Source organism: Arvicanthis niloticus, chromosome 9, assembly GCF_011762505.2.
Source record: "Arvicanthis niloticus isolate mArvNil1 chromosome 9, mArvNil1.pat.X, whole genome shotgun sequence".
Classification (NCBI taxonomy): Eukaryota; Metazoa; Chordata; class Mammalia; order Rodentia; family Muridae; genus Arvicanthis; species Arvicanthis niloticus.
Window position 1 is genome coordinate 64752780 of NC_047666.1, and position 21275 is coordinate 64774054.

Sequence of the window (21275 nt, forward strand, 5' to 3'; positions counted from 1 at the left end):
CTGGAAACAGGAAGTTGATTTGGCCCCCTTTACCTGTCCAGGGTGCTTGCTATCTACCTGGAGGCACAATCTGCTGTTTGTAATATCACAGGCCGTTGCCGTGGAGACAGTGACGTTTGAACACATCAGCCTTCTGGCTGTAGGGAAAGAACAGTTTGCCGAGATGGGGCCCTGGGTATAAATAAATACATTCCAAAGCAACAGGTGGGTTTCAGAGCAGCCAGCTCTCTGGTTTCTACCGAAACATTCCTACCATTAAGCAAACATGGGAGGAAGCACAAACATGTCTAGAAGCGAAATACGGAGCCTATGGATTCCAGGGCTGGCTGCGGCCATGCCTCTGCTAGCCAGTGTGGACCTGGGCACTTGGCGTCCCCTCTCTGTGTCTTAGGTGAATGGCATCCCATGCTTGCCACCTCTGTCAGCTTGGCCTCTAGGTGGGATTAGGCAGGGTGGGTGTGATTGGGAAGTAGAAGTAGAGGGGCGAGTCTCATTCCTGGAGTCTCCACGGAGAAATGTGTGCCTTGCCAGCAAGTCAGCTTTTATTAACCCTCTACACCCCAGGGCACGTTCTGCTTACTGCAAACAAGCTCAAATGATGGAATGATTAGGAAGGAGCTGGGCAGGTGACACGGTTCATAGAGCTTCTGCAGTTTGAATGTGGCTGGGTTTCCATGAGGAGTCAGGTATCTGGCTTAGCCAATATCTCTCAGGTTATAGTCTGCCAGCTTTTTAACAGCCGACATTCATATGGGGTTCATCTCTCACAAGCCTGAATCATCTTGTTTCTAACCTTTTGGTTCATGGAAATCCGATAGACCAACATTAATGTTTTGATTTACACTGAAAGGCAAATGTGTGTGCCTCCCACCCACCACTGCATACCATCATGGCTGTGTGCAGCACAGGCATTCAGCAGCCCCTCAATGACTTAATCAATTAGCACCAACATGCTCAAGGATGTTACATTTCTATCACTGAGGTTTCACACTAGACAAAGAGCAGGAATCATTCCTACCTTATAAGTGTCCCAGGGTGGCAGGGACCAAGCAGGATTCTATGGGCTTAGACGAACTTTATAGCATCTTGTATCAGTTATCATTATTTTCAGTAATCTCTTACCTAGGAGGAATGGCCACACCATCAAGTCTGCCTTCAAGGATTTCTACAATGTCTTTGAGGCAGGGATTTGCATCAGCCACACACATACAGACTGCATGACCTTTCAGCCTTCAGGCTGCTCACAACCCCCAGGCCCTCCAAGGCATGTGGATTCCCAGTAATTACTCAGGGGAAACATAGCCTAGAACCAGGGAGAGGACAGATGGCATCATTGGGGAGCAGACCTTGCTTTGTGGTCTCTCCAGGCTCCGTGTATCTATAGGACTGTGGGCTTGCTATAACCGAGGAAAATAAACTCCAAACACCAAACAGCCCCAGCCTGCGCCTCTCCAAAGTTTACCCTTTCATTTCTCCAGCAAGCTAAGCTCACAAGTAGGAACACTTTGGGGACCTCCCATCTGGAAGCCTATCTTAAACTCTCCGAAGAACTTCATGTCCTTGCTGTGTGCAACATGGGCCTTTGTGTGTGTGTGTGTGTGTGTGTGTGTGTGTGTGTATGTGTGTATGTATGTATGTATGTATGTATGTGTATATTCATATATTTGTTCTTACTCCTCTTCATGTTGTCAAGATATTTCACTGTATGCTCTGCCTCAGGCAGTCCAAACTGACTTTACATAGCACTGACTTTGTGTTGTCTTGGGGTTGAGGAAGAGTCATGTTTTACTTCCTGCTAGTGCCCCAGACCTCATCGATTTTGTGGGTGTGCCTACATCCTTTAGGCATGGGAACATTCTCAGTTGACATTCCCCTCGATATCCCAATTGCTTGACATATCAGCTTTGAATTATTTATCAGATGAAACATGGGAAGTCAGAGAACCTCAGACAAAAGGGCTTCCCCAAGGTCGGTGAGAAACTATTATTCTGGGAACAAAGAATTTTATTACCTAGAGCTTTTGAAGAGAGGAATGCAAGAAAACTCCACCATCAAGACTGCTCAGAATACAGGCTATGGGGTAACAGGGGCCCCAGGGAGATGAAAAACAAAACAAACAACAAACAAACTATGGGCCATGATAATGAATGCAGGTCCCCTCTCAGTCAGTCAGTGGATGGGTTTAGCTCACAGGTCCCCTTTCAGTCAGTTGGTGGGCTTCCCTCACTGTGGTGGCATTGACAGCTGTTCCTTTGAACCCTAGCGGTGTCTCTCAGGCCGGTGTGCATCCCGCCTGCTCTCTCTGCCCAGAGGAGTCCAGGTTTCCTGAGCCTGGTCTCTTCTCACAATTAGATATGGTTCTGTGGGGGAGATAAAGAGAGGTCAGAGGCCCTGAGAGGGGAGAGGAACGGGGGCTGGGTCTCCTTTTCCCAGGAAACAATCCCCATGATCTTTGAAAGTTATTAAGAAGGAATTACCATGTAGAATTCAAGTTCATTCCAGCACACAGTGTGCTTAGCCAAGTTGGGGGTGGGGGAGTGCCACTTTATGACCAAGGACTATGACCTCAACTATCCATCACTGTAGTATAGAAACTGACCACAGATAGGTCATTCCATCTTAAAAGAACAATAGGAAGAAGGTAACTTAGAGAGATGGGCTAAGGAGCCATGTATATGATTTTTAAAATAACCCAAAGATTAATTTATGGTCATTGGATAGTAAATGACAGGACGTCACTGCCCTCTGCTGGCAGCAGTGTCCTTCACTGTGGCCGTGCCTGAGTTTTCCTTTGCTTGGGATAAATGGTTTGAACACTCAGCCAAACAGCTTTTCAAACAGCGTGAGGATAAAGCCCACTCCTAGACTTCAGGTGAGTTGCTTGCTCATCCATTCCACAGGCTGCAGCCGAAGCGGACAGCTGTATATACTCCTCTGATGGAAGCCTTTCCGCTCAGTGTCTCAATAGTGAGGGCCACAGACTTCCTGAGGGCCACCAACATTCTCACAGCCAGGTTTAACAGCTGAGTGACAGCTCCACACCCACAGAGTGCAGCTTCTGACTCTCCTGCCTGCCCATAACTCAGGACTCCCAGAACATAGCCAGTGGGATCCCTCTTTTCTGTTCAGTATGAGCTGGGCTGCTTTCCACGGAATCTGGAGGTTCAGTAGAAACCACACGAATCAGAATTGTGAGATCCCCAATTTCAGATGAGAAGCTCATCTTACGGCTCCCACCCATCCTTAAGCTATGGAAGCTGTCAACCTCTTGGCTCAGGTGCTCATCCTGGCTGCTGGCTCTGTGGAACATGATCAGGGGTCTTCCTTTCAATCCCCCCACCCCAATATTCTTTGCAGGCTTTCTTCATCTTGGAGCGATTCTAGGCATTTAAACAGACATGGTTCTATCCAGAGCTTCTGAAGTCCGAGGCATTTATTTATTTATTCATTTATTTATCTTGTATCATCCCTTAATCTAATTAAATAAATTACACACCCCCAACAACGTTTTTAGACTAGGCAACACAATTCACATGAGTCAACAATGAAAACAATAACATGACTTCAAGTAAACATCAATCAATCTTGTTACTTAGTCTACAGCCTCTCTCATCTCTCTTCTTTCCCCTGCAGGAGCTGATCATGGTTAGAGCTTTCTGTCTTCTCTCTCTCTCTCTCTCTCTCTCTCTCTCTCTCTCTCTCTCTCTCTCTGTATTTCCACAAATATAAGCGTGCAAATGTACATTAGTGTTGATTTCCCCCTTCAGGCAAAAAGAAAGCATGCTCTGTATCCTGCTCTAAAACCTCCCCTGCCCCAGGAAAATTCATGCTGGATAACTTTTCCACATCAATAAATTTCAGATCTGCTCATCTCCATAATGTGATGACATCGCAGTTTACTTAACTAGTGTCTTACGGATGGGCCAGGTTTATTTCTATTAGTTAAATACTTCCGTTTTCTTCTCCTCCTCTTCTTTCTCTTCCTCCTCTTCTTTTTCTTCCTCCTCTTCCTCCTCCTCCTCCTTCTTACCAGCCTTCATCACTATTAATACTGTTTCAAATCATGTCACAAGTGGGTGATAGTACTTATTATCCAGCACCCGAGAGGTAGGCATATCAACATTCTAAGGTCATCCTCTGACACACAGCTGAACCTAAGCCAGCCTGGGCTCTGTGAGCCTCCATCTCAAGCAACAACAACAACAGCAACAGAATGGTGTTCTGTGTGTATGAGTGAAGCACAGTAGTAGAATACATGCTTAGCACTGATATGGCTCTGAGCTTGATCCCAGCACTGCACGGAAGAATATTCCTGAACTATTGGGGTAGGTGTGTGTCTGACTCCTACCACAACCATTCCTGAGGACTAGTGTTTGAGGGGTGACTGCATGCTGGAGAGTTCCGAGTTTCCTCAAAGTCCAGGGAGAGTTCTCCAGGCTTCTGCTCATAGTCTGGACCTCAGGACGTCATTGGATCAGCCTGGAGCTGTCTTGGCAGAGAGCAGACTCTACAAAACTTCTCAAAGTAGAATGGTGGCACACAATTCTGTGACAATGAGTCAGGCAGGGGCCCTGGTGCTGAGCTAGAAGTCAACTTCAGGTAGCTAAATCTGTGTGGCCTTTGACGGGCACACATGTGCACAGAGGACCAAACAGGGAGTGAGACATCAAGCAATGGGTTTAAAGGAACTTGGTGGACGAGCTTATTCCTTCTCAAGGTTTTGTGGTGGTGTCCCAGCCCTGTCCTCCTTTCTGTGCAGCAGCAAGGGAGCCTGGGTGGCTTCTCAGCCCTGAGGATCAAAGCAGAGGTGTCAGTGGTTTGAAACCACTGTCATGGGAGTAAGATCAGCTTGTAAGAGATGCTGGCTGTCGTCTCTTCCTGTGTGTTTTCTGGTGCAGGCGATTCTCATTCTCTCTCCCAGACAAGATCTAAGGAAGAAGATAGAAAAGATGAGGGTTTCCCCCTGTGGGGACCACATCCATCAACACAAAAGACAGGGTTGGACTGGAGAGATGCTTCAGTGGGCTACAGTGCTTCATTTGCAAGCATGAGGATCTGATTTTGGATCCCTCAAATGCATGAGAAAGCCAGGCACAGTGGGGCACCTCTGCAACCCCACTGCTATAGATATATAACTTTAATTTTTTTCAAACCTTACTTTTAATGATGGTTCTTAAATGCTTCAACCTCCCTTTCACCGCCCCCCCCCCAAGAGGTAGTGGAAAAGAAAATATTGGGGGGGGGGAGTGGACCTGTTTAGAAAGGTTCTGTAGAGCAACTTCCATTTGTGTTGTCTGGAAATTGGCAGTTCAGTTTACAGGTCAGCAGCGGCAGCTTGATCCACTTCATGGATACTTGATCCACTTCATGGATACACCAGCAGTCCAGTTCGACAGAATCTGGTAGGCAACTGATTAGGTCATGTCACCTAGCAGAGACAGCCTCAGCTCAAGTCAGAAGGACTGACCTGAGGGATACCAGAAGACGTTCTTGGCCATGACTCTCTCAGGAAAGTGAAGATCAGCAAAGATCAGCGAAGACTTGAGACCCACAAGTGTTGCACAGCTAGCTGTACCAGCGAGCCGAGCTTTGTCTCCACTGCTCCATGGAGTCCTATTTATACCCTCCAAACATTACGTGTCCTCCATGTGCCTTGCCTCAGCGCACGCATCCAATCAGTCCAAGTCTGCAGAGTCAGCAAGAAACTGCAGCACACCACTGGAAGTTTTTTGGTGCATTTCTCTCTAAGGAGTCCCAACAAAAACAGCTCAACTACGCAGTGTAAGGCAGACCAATACATGCGTGTCATTAGCAAAGAATCCTTCATCACGTGTCCTGTCTTGCTTTAGCAGAACATCCTCTCTCCTGTGTCTGCTTCAGTGAAACATTCCCTCATGAGTCGGCCTTAGCCTTTCACACCTGTGTCCACTTTAAGGAAAAGTTCCTTCACGTGTTTGCTCCAGCAAACCACCATCCAAACCACTTTCCAAAGAACCTTTTAAGTTTCCACTTCACAGATAAGTGGGTCCCATGAGCTCGCCAACCAGTCAGTCTAGCTGCAGAAGAGATTACCAGGTTCAGTGAGAGACTTCAACCATCCAAAACAAGATGGAGAAGTGATTGGGAAGGACACCCCAAAATTAAACTCTAGACTCCATATACACCTACATAGGTGAGGGTACATATACATATAAAACATACATAGAAGACACACATACATCTAACAGACATATAGCACACACACATGACACGTACAACGTATACATATAAAACACATATGCATGCAACACATACATACACATATGTAGCACACATGTGTACAGTGTTCCCACAGGGCTGTTGCTCTATGCTAAACCACACCAAAACTTAGTGTAATAAAACAACAGTCACTTATTATTTTTCTTCAATTCTGAAAGTCAGGAGTTGAGGCAGGATTCATCAAGTCCGGTCTTCTGGCCACACACTGATATCTGGGGTCACCTAATCAGCTATATTCGCTTGGTGCCTGGGTTGAGCTACAAGTCCTAAATTGCATGTATGTGTCTGGTCCTTGGTTTTCCATGGGCCTTTCCGTGGTTCTCTTGAGCTTCCGTGTGCCATTGAATTCCTGGATGACCTAGGCTTCTTATAGATCATTGGGATTCTAAAGAGAGGAGATAAACCTAAGCCAGTAGCTCAGTGGTGGAGCATTTGCCTGGCGTGCAAAAGGCCCTGGGTATTCCTAGTACCACACACACACACACACACACACACACACACACACACCACACACCACACACACCACACACCACACACACACACACACACACACACACACACACACACAAACACAAACACAGGGAAGGAGTAGGTAGGGAGGAAGGGAAGGGGAGTGGGTGGGAGCAGGAAGGGGAGGCAGAAACAACCAGTCCTCTGATGACCTGGAAATTCTAAATGAGTTTTATCAAATTTCTGTGATCAAACCAAGTAACAGCTCAGCAGTAATGCAGGATAAGGGGACCAGATTCTGTGCCTTGTTTTAATCCCAGAACTCACACCCAAGGAGACAAAACATTGTTGGAGCCTCGCTTTGAACACTCCCTAAGGGGGGACAGCTCAGTGAGTGCTATGGAGAGAGACAGGCACCCCCAGAGTCAGGATGCTTCCAACAGGCTTCAGCCTGCCAGTGTGTCTGTAATTGGCTTTGATTTGCATATTGGTGATTAAAGTGTTCAAAAGGCTGTTTCTCTCCTCCAGAAAACCCCTCTTCTCAATGACCCTGCAAAGTCAGGGAAAGCCCTGAGCTGTCTTGCTGTTAGCTAGAGCCAGAGGGGAGGGATCCTTATTACAGGAGGGGATAACTTTGAAATCTGGGTAGGACCCTTGCAGATCTGAGAGCACGTTCACTTTCAGGGATGCACCTAAAAAATTCAGTATTGGGGCTCAAATGCAGGACCACATGATGTCAGGCAAAGGCTTTACCAAAAAAAAAAAAAAAAAAAAAAGGTGCAATCCAGTTTACCTCCTTCTGCACCAAGTTCAGAAGATGCTGTTTGTCACTGCCATCCTTTTCTTCAACCACGCAAAGGTTTCAAACAACCCCTTTCATAGTGGACTTGAACTCTTAGAAATACGAGAGTATAGACAGACAACACAAGTGCCTCTGAACTGGATGTCTATTTACTAATACTGAGATGACTCACACCAATGGGCATTTGAGGGGTGCTAGGAGATAAAGAAGATATGGGGTATGTGATCACAACAAGGTCAGGTTACATTCTGACCTCTAAGCTTGCCCTCAGAGATTAAGGGAAAGCAGAAGACCTCTCCTGACAGGCATTTTCTGGTGTCCTCTGGGTCAGCGGGTCTGTTGTGACTTGCCGGAAGCCACGTTGAGGTGTCTGCATTGGGAGAGCTATGACACCCCCTTAGATAGAAGAGAAAGAACCTGAGCCTCCAGCATATGATCTGCGTGTGTCCTCTCTCCAGCTCTGCACTTGCTATTGAGAGTGCTGGACACTTAACGGGGCCCCTGGTGCAAAGGATTACATACCACTAAAGGACTTGGGGCCTGCAGGCTCTCCAGCTGATCATATATGAAGAAGTGTAGCTTGTGTCCAGCATCTTTATCAACCAGCTGTGGCTGTATAGCTCGATGACCTTGGGAACTCCCGGATCATGTGACTGACGACATTTCAAAAATAGTGAAAGGGATATGCCACCAATCCTGGAGTACTGAGGCAGGGAACAAAGGGAGATAAACCTGGCCAGTGTGGTGCTTGCCTAGCAGCTAAGGAGCAGAGTAGAGCCAAAGGCTTCTACAGGTAAAGTTGGCTTAGAGTTGCTGGCTCTGTATTTCTAGTTTGTCTTTTTACAGACAGTGTCAGGAGGGAGGGTCAAAGGGTTCAGGACACAAGGCTCCCTGTATCTGTATTGTCCTTGCTTAGCCAACAGTAGCCAAATACTAACAGGACACCTTTGCGGGTTTCCCTTAAAATCCACTTTCTATTACACTGATCCTTCTGTGTTACTCTTCTTGCCAGAAAGTATCAGATAGTATCAAAGTATCATTGATGACAAGATCCCACCCCCATCCCCCAAATTGTCTGATGAAAGTTCTGGAAGAAGTTTGGAAAGCCTCAGAGATGTTCATCGGAAACCCCAATTCCCTGGAAAGGTGGGAAACACAGGCTGATTCTGGCCCTGAGCAGATGCAGACAGAGTGGAATCCCTTGGAAGGAACCAGACTGTGCCAGAAGGAGAGAGAAAGCCAGACAAAGAAAGACATCAAGAGAGGGCAGTTCAGACCCCAGAGACTTGAAAGACAGGCCTCTCCCTCCTTGGAGGCCTGAGCCACTGCTGGGAGGTCAAGGGTAAAGGAGACCGGTGAATAGGGCCAAGGGCCTCTGCTTCCCCTGAGAAAGCTCCCAAGATGTGGTGGGATGGGGAAGACAACAGGGCTGAGCAGTGGGGGAGCCTCTGAGGGCTATGACATCGAAGCTGTCTCCAAGGCCTGCTGGGGCGGGGACAGGCATCCCTGATGTGGTCTCCACAGCAGGGCTTTGGCAGCCTGGCCTCACAGCAGCCTGGGCCCCAGCCCCAGCCGTGTAGCCCTGCTCAGATTTTCACACCATGTCTAATCCAATCACCGGCAGATTGCGAAGTCTCTGCCTACCTCCCAGATCGAGAATTCTTGGCCAGCTCCAGCACTAGGCTCCTTCCCAGCCCAGCCGGCTATCCTCCTGGCTATCCTTGTAAGCCACTGTGCAGCTCAACCCCTGCCCCCACCTCCCCTTCTGGGTCCACCGAGTTAATCCTGTTTGCCTGGTCTGTCAATTTAAACAGCTTTAAATATGCCTCAGCAGGTCTGGGTGGCAGAACCCTGATGCTCCAAAACAGAGGGCTTGCATCAAAGGAGGCTGGCGGAACAGGGGCCCGGGCTACAAGAGTGTCATTTAAAAGCACAGAAGCAAAGCATTGTTAGAAGGGGGTATTGGGGGGGGGGGGACTCAAATGAATTACACAGACGTGAAGCTAAAAACAGCACTGAAACGAAGTTCCCAGTATCAAGTTCAAAAGGAGCTGGGTGAACAGGAGCTGAAGTGAGAAATGATAGGGCCATCATTAAGAGAATATGGAGGGCGGCTCCATGGGATCAAAATCCAACTGACCTGTCTATCTAGACCAACCCCCTCTTGCCCTCAGTCAGAAAAGCATTGGAGGGCTATCTGAAATAATTCAGTGGCTGAGCCTGGAAGAGGGCCCTGGGAAATAAGAACTGGTTCAGATACGTCCACACCCAGTCCCGCTCCAGGCTGAGGCTTCTGCCCAGAGAGTTTAGCCAGGAGTGCAGAATGTTATCCCTGTGTGCTTCTAACTCTAATATATAAATGAACCCCCCTGCGATCTGATTTTTAGAACAGGCAGAATCTGAACTCCGTGAACTGCAGTGGGACTTGGGATTCTGCCCTTTGAGCATCCAGGTGATGCTGACTCCTCTGGCCCGTGGACCATACTTTGAGCAACAAGGTTTTAAAGGAAGCCAGAGCATTGGGCTTTGGCCTCAGTCTCCATACTCCTCTCTGAGCTTCATCCAGTTCACTGTCTTTTGAGGTCCTTCTCCACACAAGAGAAACTGGTCTCTTGAAGCATAGGGCATCTACAGCACATCTCAGAAAGGCAGTTTCCCTTCTTCTTCATGAGTGTGGAGTTGCTAAGCTCACACTGGAACAAGTGTGAGTATGCAGGGGCTGCTTCCAGGGAGGGCACATAGCCAAGGGTCTCTCTAGACAAACAGGAAAGTAGGAGAGTGGGTGGACTGACCCTTAAGGAAACTATCCCAACTCCAGATTCTGCTTTCCTAGGTCATGTCCTTGGCGTTGATAAAGGAAAAACCCGTCCTCCCTCTGTCTGGGCAGGGAGGGACCCAGGCTGTGTGCTAGGAAGTGGTATCTTCAGAGGGCTTGGGGTACAAACAGAGCAATGGGCCTTGGGAAGTATGGGACAGAAAGGCTATTTGCAGAGGGCATCTAGGCTTTGTTTTGACTTCTAGAGACAGGGGCTGTCCCACTGTCCTCAGATTGCTAGAAAACAGAGACCTCTAACCACAGAGGCGTTTAGCTTGCCCTTGAGCACATCCAGCTGTTTAGACCTGTCCAAACGCCACCCAGTCATTCACACCATCATTCCCACAAAGGGACAAGGCCAGGGTCAGGTCATTCAGCCTGGAAAGTCTGTGTACTTGGAGTCCTTGCTCGAAAAGTAAAAGACAGCATTTGGACATAAGTCACAAGGGCCACTCGTGCAACACGCAATGTTGCGGAGATGCAACCCAGTTTCTAGGAAGGGCCAGGCCACAGTGCTCCTGGAACACAGGAACATGAGCATCCGTAGGGCAGTGTGTGGGGTGACCCCAACCACAGCCTGGCTAAGGCAGTGCTGCTCTGCAACAGCTGAGAAGAGATGGACCTCCGTGGGAGAGGCTCGAAGAGGCGGGGGCGGGGGGCGGGGGCGGAGGCGGGGGGGGGCGGAGGGGGCGGAGGGGGGGGCACGTTTATCAAAGGAGTTCAAACCAAAACCAAGTCAAAGCGGAAACAGATGAGAAGCGCAGCTCCGCCATGCAGCTGAGATCATTACCGGGAGTTCTACCTCAGTAAGGGTGTGAAATGGAAGGAGGCTCTGACTTCCCTGTCCTCAAGGCCAAACTACTGAGTGGATCCTGCAAGAGAAGAGAGACTGTTAGTCCTGAGGGAAGCTGAGTGCCTGCTTCCTGCACCTTCTCCTCTCTGCCTTAACAGCTACCATTTATCAGTCAGATTTGAGTTAATAATAAGATCACAAGTTGTGCACTTTGCCCTGGAGAAGCTCTTATGTAAAAGGAAAAAGTAACTGCCTTAAAAACTCTAAAATGCAACTTCCCCAAGCACTCATGCAAAAGCCAGGCTGTAGTGGCTGGCGTGCACTGTGTTTCCAGCATTGGGAGGGACAGACAGGAGGACCCAGGAAGCTTGCTAACCAGCTAGTCTAGCCAATTGGTGAACTCCAGGCTTAGTGAGCTATCTTGTCTAGAAAGATAGGGTGGAGACTAACTGAAGAAGATACCAACTACAACTTCTAGCCTCAGCTGGAACACACACACACACACACACACACACACACACACACACACACACACACACATCACACCCAGGATTATACCCTTACCCAGATATATATCTGGTTTGTTTATTTGAGACCGCATCTCTCTATGTAGCCTTGGCTGGTCTGGAACTTGCCGTGTAGACTAGGCTGGCCATAAAAATCAGAGATCTACCTGCCTCTGCCAGGTATTCGCTGTCATGCCTAGCAATATAAAGATTTTAAAGGAATAGAATGTTAAGCTAAATGATGGTTTCTTGGTTATTCTATAAACTTTTGGTTTAGTTTTATTCTTTAAGATTCATTTATATATATATATTTTTTCTGTGCATGTTTGTGTGATCCTATGAGTTTATGTGCACCATGTACCCAGTGAGTTTAGAGGGCATCTGATCCTCTGGCTTTAGAATTACAGACAATAGTGAGTTGCCATGTTAGAACTCAAGTCCTCTGCAAACATCTCGACCCTGGGACCACCTCTCCAGCTCTGTATAAACTTTGTATCTCACTTTATAATCAATACGTATAACAATGTTGATTCACAGGGAACTGGAAGAAAGCAAGGAAGGCTTCCCATAGACTTCGGTACGGGATGGGTGGTGTTGGAGCACCGTAGCATCATTGAATGCTGGCAATGTCCTCCCATGAGGAGAGCGACAGGAGACTTGCCCTTTGTCATATACTTGGGTAAAGCTCAGGGCTCGGGTGTGTATCAGACTCAGGGAAGTTTTACTAACCACAACACAGCTGCTCTCTTCGTTTGTGCTTGCCAGTTTGGGGCTCTTATATTTCAAGTTAATTTTCATATGTGGTATGAGGTAAGGGCTGGGTTTCTTTTTAAAAGTTATTTAAACAAATGTCTAACCAAAACTTTCAGCACCATTCATTGGAAATTGGCCTTTTCTGTTAAATTGCCTTGAAATATTTATTAGTCACTAATAGACTATCCACAAGTGTGTTGACTTAAAAATTAAAATTTCAATTTAATTCCATTATAGTCAAAGAAGAACATATTTAGTATAATTTAAATCTTTTTTACATTTGTTATGACTAGTTTTAGGTGCTGGGGAAGTTTGAACATTCAGTGGTAAATCACTTTGGTCCACAGCACTACCAGAAGGAGGAGGAGGCAGGGGAGGAAGAGAAAAAGGAGGATGATGAGGAAGAGGAGGAAGAGGAGGAGGAAGAAGTGGAAGAGGAGAAGGAGGAAGTAGAGGAGGAGGAAAAGGAAGAGGAGAAGGAAGAAGAGGAGGAGAAGGAGGAGGAAAAGAAGAAGGAGGGGGAGGGGAAGGGGGAGGGGGAGAGGGAGGGGGAGGGGAGGGGAGGGGAGGGGGAGGGGGAGGGGGAGGGGGAGGGGGGAGGAGGAGGAGGAGGAGGAGGAGGAGGAGGAGGAGGAGGAGGAGGAGGAGAAGAAGAAGAAGAAGAAGAAGAAGAAGAAGAAGAAGAAGAAGAAGAAGAAGAAGAAGAAGAAGAAGAAGAAGAAGAAGAAGAAGAAGAAGAAGAAGAAGAGGAGGAGAGAAAATAAGACCTCATGGCATAAAGATAGAGTCTTTGTTCTGACTGTGCTAGAAATGAATATGCACTCTGATGTTACAGAATGGAGCACTCTGTACATTACAGGTGTGCTGACTTGGTCAGTTAGCCTTGCTAATTGTTTCTTTGTTGTTGTATTGGTTGTTGTGAGAAGAGGAATGAAAGCAACGACTGACTGCACAGGGACACCGGGGATAGCTACTTGTTTTATTCTAATCGATTTAATCGTTTTGAGGGCCAACAAGTCCTATTACTCTGTCTGTGCACTGGTCCTTCCTCCCTTTTCTTACAGAATAAAGTGATTTCTATCGGTTAATACAATTCAATTTTAGGTTTCTTTCTTCAGCATACTTCCATTTTATTAAAAGGCAAGGGCCAACTAGACCTGAGACTCTGACCCATCTTCATCTTGATGAATCTGGGAATATGGAAGTTCATAAGTCTCCTTGACAGATGCATCCACATGAAGCCCGTCTTGGAAATTATTCTTCTATAGGTACTTCTTGGTAAAATATTTCAAATGCCTTTTAGAGAACTGTTTGTCAGAAACAGCTGTGACTTTATTCTTCAAGCTTCCAATTTCCAAGGCTTTCCGTTTTTCCAATGACTTTAACCTTCTGCCATAGACACTGTTCAAAATGTCCAGAATAAAAAAATTCATCTTCTGTATAGGCATAATAAAGATATTGGCTCCAGCAACTTTCATACTTTGATGGTTGGCAAATGTTTAAAGGAATGATAAAGAGCAAGAAGGCCAAAAATAAATAAATAAATGAATAAATTTTTAAAATTCCACCTTCTACTCAATGAGTAAAGTCCGGGTCAGCTTCTTAGGCTTCTTGTCTTTCTGCAATACCACCTTGGTCAGCAGTTGTTGAAAAAGCCAGCCTGCCTGCCTGCCTTCCTTCCTTCCTTCCTTCCTTCCTTCCTTCCTTCCTTCCTTCCTTCCTTCCTTCCGTCTCTTCTCTTCCTTTTCTCTTTCTTTTCCTTTTTTTTTGAGACAGGATTTCCCTGTGTAGCCCCTGGAACTCACTCTGTAGACCAGGCTGGCTTCTAATTCAGAGATTTGCCACCTCTGCCTCCTAAGTGCTGGGATTAAAGGCGTGCACCACCACGCTTAACTCTTGAGTGTCTTTCTTTTTTAAATATATTTGTAATTGAAGTAGAATTACATCACTTTCCCACTTCCTTTTCTCCCTCCAGCTCGTACTACGTACTGTCTCTATAACTCCTCCCGTGCTCCCCTACTCTCAAATTGATAGCTTCTTTTTCTTTATTATTACTACACTATGTAGCACCATTTTTACACCGTGTGTGTGTGTGTGTGTGTGTGTGTGTATGTACAAATATATAGATACAACTGACTGAGTCTGTTTTTGTTGTTTGTGTGTATGTGGTTTCAGGGATGATTACTTTGTAATGGACAACTAATAAAGAGGTCATCCCTGAGGGAAATTATTTTTTTCCCAGCAGCCATTGCTGCCTATAGTTATTTGTCTAGGGATGGGACCCTGAGGAAATTTTCTCCTTCCACATCAACATATCTGTTGATGTCGCTATTTTCTAGTCCTGTTTATGCAGCCATTTCTAGATGAGACTGGTTCACAGCAGACTTTCTGGTACTCTGGTTTTTCCAGTCTTTCTGTCCTCTCTTGCATAATGTTCCCTGAGCTACAGATGCAGGATCTGTGATGTAGATGTCCACTGGGGATGGGGTCCCCCTGATCCATTAATCTTTGAACTGTGTCCAGTTATGGTTTTTTGTGATGACCTTCATTTGCTATAAAGAGAGGCTTCTTTGGTGAGGGTGGTAGCTACACCTATCAGTGTGTCTAAGGATAAGGCTTAGTGTGCTGAGGAATTATGTGAGTCTAAAAAGGTGTTAGTAGACTCTTGGATTATTCTTAACCAAAGAAGTGACAGACGTCTATAATGAGCCAAATCTCTGACAGAGACACTGGGAGATGAAAGTTCATCCCACGTCCATGCATCAGTAGATCTAATAGTGTGAAGATGCCCACCCACCAAAAGTAACTCACCATCCCAATTGAAATGCCCACAACACTCTTCATAGAAATAAGAAAGAATCATCCTAAAATTCATGAGAAACCAGACAAGACTCCAGATAGCCAAAGCTACCCTGAGCAAACAAAAGAATACTTGGAGGGATTGCTAGTCCAGACTTCAAGATATTTTACGGAGCTTTAGCAATAAAAGAAATACAGTACTGGCAGGAAAGCACACACGTGAACCGATAGAATAAGATAGAAGACCCAGACATGAACACGTGTAGCTACAACCATCTGATATTTGACAAAGAACCTAAAAACATACACTGGAGAAAAGATAGCATCTCCAACAAAAAGCACTGGAAAAGCTGGATGTGTACGAGAAGAATGAAATTAGAACTGTATCTTTCAGCCTATACAAAAATTAGACCAAATTGGATCAAAGGTTCCAATTTGAAACTTGAAACACTGAAACTGCTAGAAAAACACGATTCACAACCCCTACAAGATCTAAGTGTAGGGAAGGCCTTTCTGAATAGGACTCCATTTGTCCAGGGACGAAGGCTAATAATTCACAAGTGTGACCTCACAAAACTAAAAAAGCTTCTGCACAGCTAAAAAAACAATCAGTTGAGTGAAGAAGTAACCCACAGAATCAGGGAAAATTTTTGCCAGCTATACATTTGACAAGGGTTACCATCCAGAATATATATATATATATATATATATATATATATATATATATATATATATATATCTCCCTAAAACACACAAACAAACAAACAAACAAAAAACCCCAAAGAGTCAAGGAAAGAAATGACCCAATTAAAAATAACGGACTAGCTATCTAAATAAAGTTCTCAATAGAAAAAATGGTTAAGAAATACCTCAGAAAGTGTTAATCGCTCTTAGCAAGTAGGGCCAGTACAAATTCAAACACTTCAGGGTTCTATTCTACACCAGTCAGAATGGCTGACCACAAATGTTGGAGACGCTGTGGAGAAAGAAGAACCCTCATTCACTGTCGGTATGAATATAAATTGGTGCGGCCACTCTGAAAATCAGTGTGGAGAATCCTCAAGGCACTAAAAATGAATTGGGTATACGACTCAGCTATGTGACTCCTGGATATTTTCCCAAAGGACTTGACAGTCTACTTCAGAGGCACCAGTCAATGCCACCACATTCCCAGTACCTGGGAAATGAAGACAACCTAAATGTCCTCTAACAAATGAGTGAATAACGACACAATGAATACTGTTCATCTGAGCATGAAAATAAATCCATTTATTTTCATGAAACTTTCAGACAAATAGTCTGGGAAGCAATGGTCTGGCATCTTAGATTATTCTAAAAATTGTCTTTGTTTCTCTTCTTTGTGTTTCAAAAAGGGATGCTATAGCTTCCCCGAGTCTGAGGGGTACAGTGCTAGGCACTTCTTCATAATTACCTTTAAAAAATATATCATTGCAATTGGTGGATGCAGCCACCCCCACCCCCCTTCCCTTGCAGGGCCAAGTGTTGTCTCTTGATGGTAAAGGCAAAGAGAAGAAACGGATCTTGACTAAAAGTATGAAGGTGGATGACAATGTAGGAAAGGATGGGAAACAAGGCGTGCTGAACCACAGTTAAAACCAAAACCAAAACTGTCTGTGCTTGCTGATGCAAATCTGTAATTTCATTACTTGGGAGGCTGAAACAGGAAGATCAGGAGTTAGAAGTCATTATCAGCTGTTTAGGGAGTTCAAGGGAAGCTTGGACTGAATGAGACCATGACACAGAAAAACTAATTTGATGATGATGATGGTATGATGGTGATATGATGGTGATGGTGGGATGATGATGATGATGGTGATGATGATGGGATGATGACGGTGATGGTGGTGGTGGTGATGGAGTCAGCTATAGCTCAGTGGAATAGCATTTGCTAGCATTCTCAAAACTCTGGGTTCTACCCCTAGCACAAAGAAACAACAAAACCAACAAAAACCACAATAAACATAAATGCCCAAGACTGTGTAACTAAAGAGAATTTCCCAGGTTCTCTTTGGCTCCTACTTGGCCACTTAGCATACATGCAGAAAGCTGCTGTAGAAATGACAGTTCTCTACTGTGTCATGAACTCCCTGAAGGCAGGGCCACGGCGTGACAGATTCCACTTGACCATTACAGAAGTTAAAAAAGGGTGAAAAGGTGAGACTGAATCTAACTCCTCATTTCTTCTGAGTTTTTTTCCCAGGAGAGAAACAAAACCACCAAAACCAGTTTCAGATTTGTGCCTTAGTCATTTTACCGGCTCCCCCCACATGCCTCTGGTAACAGACATACAAGTGGGCTATGTTTAGCAGCAGAGATGACAAAGTCATGCTGCTAGCTTGCACCTTAAAGGTCACCGTACCAGCCGATTTAGGGGAAGCCTAAAGTTCAACAAGCCTGCAGCTCTACTAGTCTGCTTCTGCTTCTTTTTCTGATGAGAAAATGAAGTCAGTGGGTCAGTGGCTCATTGAAGGTCACACAAACGGTGAGGAGACTATCTCCCGTGACTCTTTAGCCAGGACTCTGCTCTGCTAGCCATTCCACGATGCTGATTGTTGCTCAGAGGGTTGTGGGTTCCTGGTTATGCCTTGTAGAAGAAGATGGATTTCTCCTCATGGCTTTTGTGTGCCTAGGGCTGTTGTCACCTTCTATGACACTGATGCCTACTTATCTGGTTTAGAGACTCAAGTGTGTCCTACAGGTGAGAATAACTTTAAAAAGGTGGCCATACTGGTCGAAAGGGCTTCTTTCCTGTGAGTTTTCTATAGAGATGTAATGCTTTATTAATTTTGCAACATCCACCAAAATTGCTCTCTCGTTTCTACTTGTGCAAAATTACATCAAAGCTTAAGGTAACATGCATGGGAAAACATTATCTTGAGGCGTAACTTCAAAGTTATCAGATAGCATTGAGTAATCTCTCTCTCTCTCTCTCTCTCTCTCTCTCTCTCTCTCTCTTTCTCTCTCTCTCCCTCCCTCCCTCTCTCCCTCTATCTCTTTCTTTCTCTCTCTTTGTGTGTGTGTGTGTGTGTGTTAATTTCTGAGCAGCCTCTGCAGCTTTCTTCTCTAGCTCAGTTGTTGGCATTGATGTGTAGTTGTTTTTTAGTTTTTCCCTTTCACTCTTTGAAATGTCTCTACTGAACTTGTGATCACAGAGACTTGTTTTGTTTTGTTTTGTTTCCAGTAGGGTTTCATTATGTAGCTCTGGATGTTCTGAAACTCACTATGGAGACCAGATTGGCTTCGAAAGATCTACCTGCCTCCACCCCTCATGTGCTGGGATTAGTGGCATGTGCCACCATACCTGACTCCAAAGAGACATTTTTAAAAGAGTAGATGGCACACATCTGTTTGGCTTCTGCATGCCCTCTTGGCTAACTTCGGTATGGTGCAGAAAATGAACTTAACATGGCAGTGTGTGAGCGTGGTGAGCTTTAAAGAAAACAAGACAGTGTGACATTTCTCATAACTGTAGCTATGGCATGACTGTGGTCTTCTAATGAAAATGCTAACTTGTTTGTTTCAGCAATGTATTAAAGAAAATCATAACATGAAGCAAAGATTCTCTGGGGGGGGGGAAACATGTCACAAAAACCCATCATAAAACTACTATGATAAGTCACATTTTCATTATGAGTGGAGCTCAGATTTGAAACCGGAGTTATACCTATTATACATATCTGTTATCCACAGCTCCTCTCTGTGTGTAATATGATCCCATTTCAGAAACTCCCTGGCGGGGACAAGTTGAGGGGTGTGTGCACGCACGCGAGTGCTCTAGAAATATTAGAAACACCACATAGTCATAATGTGATCGTTAAACCAAGTAATTAAGTTATTTGATATGAATAACAATATGCACTTTGTTTTCAGTCACTATTCTGGAATGCTAGAGACCGTAGAGTCTGAAAGAAAAGCACTGATCGTAGCTCACATCTCTGAGGTCTCCGAGTACAATGGCAGCATCTTTTGGGTTCTGGTGAGAGCCTCATGGCAGAAGGAAGAGAGGAGCAGAGGAGGCGGGTAGGCATTTTATAACAACCCGCAGCCGTGAGAACTAATCGAGTCTCCTGAGGATGACATTAATCCCTCTTAATTAAACTCCATCCACTGGCAACCACACTCAGTGTGTGTTCCGATGGAGACAAACCACATTCAAGCCATGACATTTGGACGGCACGTAGAACTCGAAAGCGACCTTTTATTCTGACCTTTCGTGCAAAAGCTGTTGGAGACATCATACTGTTTTTCTGACTGGCCCGAAAGCAAATCTTCTAAGCTTTCCCCAGTCACTCATCTTTGTTGCAACTACTTCATTTAGCCACTGCAGGGCAGAAGCAGCCAGGGATGATTGGTGAACACTTGGGCATGATTGCATTTCACTCAAACTTCATTTATGGACATTTAAATTAGAATTTCATCTGATTGTCCGTGCTACAACATGGAGCTCCTGCCCTGATTTCAAAGAAAATAAAGAAAAGGGACATTTTTTTTCTTAGCTTGTGGGGTATACAAAATAGATTGCAGGAGTCATTTGGTCAGTGGCCCAACAGTTTGCCTGCTCCGCTCTGAGTTCCCACTTCCCAGGGAGTTCCCTGAGAGCTGGACCGTATCAGAGGCAGCTCGGCACGTGACAGACATTTAATAGAATTTTGCTGGTGGAAAGGAATCACATTCCCTTAGCTGGGGACGGGGGAAGCAGCATTTCAGAGGCCTCATGTTGGTTCATGCTCAGACAGGAACCTTGAACCCTTGGCCGTTGTGTCTCTCCCGAATAGCGCTCTTATCTTTTGTAATGGTTGTTCCGGTGGAGTACACGGGCGCCCTGACTTATCCCAGTCTCCCTGTGAGTTCCAGGGCTCTCTGCAGGGCAGGTTTCGGATGGCAAGTTGGAGATAGGATCTCAAAGGACAGAAGAGGCCAACAGCTTCCTCTGCTGGGATCCCTGCCAAACTAGCCTCTGGCATTTTAAGTGAGGGGAGCTCCCAGGGGATTTAGTGGTTCTTCACTTGGCTGTATAGCAAAGCACAACCAGGCACTCTGATTTCTGCCACTGATAGCATGGCACACAGATCAAAAGAGGAAGTCCTCCAACTACTACCAAAGGCTCTTTCCTCCAGCTGACTCGTGAAGTATTCGAGTCTAGAAAGTGCGCAGCTTAGAGACAGGCATATCACATCATACCGGGGAGGTCTCAACAGACCATGAGTTAGAGAGCCCATGGTGCCTGGACCTTCAGGATCAGAATAAATTCCAATTGTCTTATGACCAGCCTTTACCTTGGAAAGCTTCCTCCTAGCTTGAGAAACAACACTAAAAACAAAACTCCAACTTTCCCCTCCATGTCCGCAAGGGAGACTGAAAATCTCCTAGCCTAGAGCAGAGATGATCTCCATCTGGGTAGTGGGTTTGAGACCTGTTAGGTGACTTTCTCTAGGCATCTGCTGTGATGGTATTGGTCACAACTGATAAGCCTCCAGCTGGGAGTGTCAGTCTTCGTAGGACAGAGGAAGAAAAAGAAAGTTTTCCTTTGGGTGGGAAAGGAAGAGCATGCCCATGCTTTAAGCATTTCACTCAGACACCTGGTACCAGTCAGCAATGAGAATGCTGAACCATCAGTTCCGGAAGCCAGTTTGGATAATATGGGTTTCCTACCTCCCATGTTCCTGAAAAGTCATGAACTACTCAGCTGGTTATGGTTGACTTTCCCTTATGGCATTGAATGTGTGGCTTTGGTAAATGTGTCTTTAGTTTCTTTGCTGAGATCGTTGGTGCTTTTCTTTCCCTTCCCATTCCTAGAGCATCCTAAGTCTACATGATTTATTATTGCTCTAGTTGTGGGGTCTGAGGGGTCTTCTTCTCAGAACTACAGGATAGCCTTCCAGTATCAGTGGCCTATTCTTTTAGTTTCCCTTTGTCATATTTTTCTTTTAGAAGTATGTATTTTATTGTGTATGTGCGTATCTGAGTGTACGTATGCATGCATGCAGTACCAGCAGAGGCCAGGTAAGAGCACTGTTGCTCCTGGAGCTGGAGTTACAGATGGCTGTGAGCCACCATGTTGATATTGAAGACCCAAAG